This window comes from Buceros rhinoceros, unplaced genomic scaffold (genome assembly GCF_000710305.1).
Source record: "Buceros rhinoceros silvestris isolate BGI_N320 unplaced genomic scaffold, ASM71030v1 scaffold40727, whole genome shotgun sequence".
Classification (NCBI taxonomy): domain Eukaryota; kingdom Metazoa; phylum Chordata; class Aves; order Bucerotiformes; family Bucerotidae; genus Buceros; species Buceros rhinoceros.
In genome coordinates, this window is record NW_010421134.1 from 5,215 (window position 1) to 5,715 (window position 501).

A 501-nucleotide genomic window follows, 5' to 3' on the forward strand; every position below is an offset into this window, starting at 1 on the left:
TCCCCGGCGAGCCGGGGTGGCCGCAGTCCCCGCTCCGCGGACCACCCCCACCCCCAGCAGGGACCAGCTGCCCCAGCATGGGTTTGAGGGGAAACGCAGCTGAGCCAAGGCGAGACTCACCAGCAGCCACCCTGCAAACTGCCCACAGTGCATGGCAGAGAGGCAGGAGTGGGTCCTTGGAGGATCTGCCTGTTCCCAGCATCTCCCCTGGGAGATGCACGGGGAGCCGGTGCTCCGCGGACCACCCCCACCCCCAGCAGGGACCAGCTGCCCCAGCATGGGTTTGAGGGGAAACGCAGCTGAGCCAAGGCGAGACTCACCAGCAGCCACCCTGCAAACTGCCCACAGTGCATGGCAGAGAGGCAGGAGTGGGTCCTTGGAGGATCTGCCTGTTCCCAGCATCTCCCCTGGGAGATGCACGGGGAGCCGGTCTGCTCTAGGCACGGCTTGCTGCATCCTTGGAAAGCATGAACCTTGATGCTAAATAGCATCTCAGGGCAG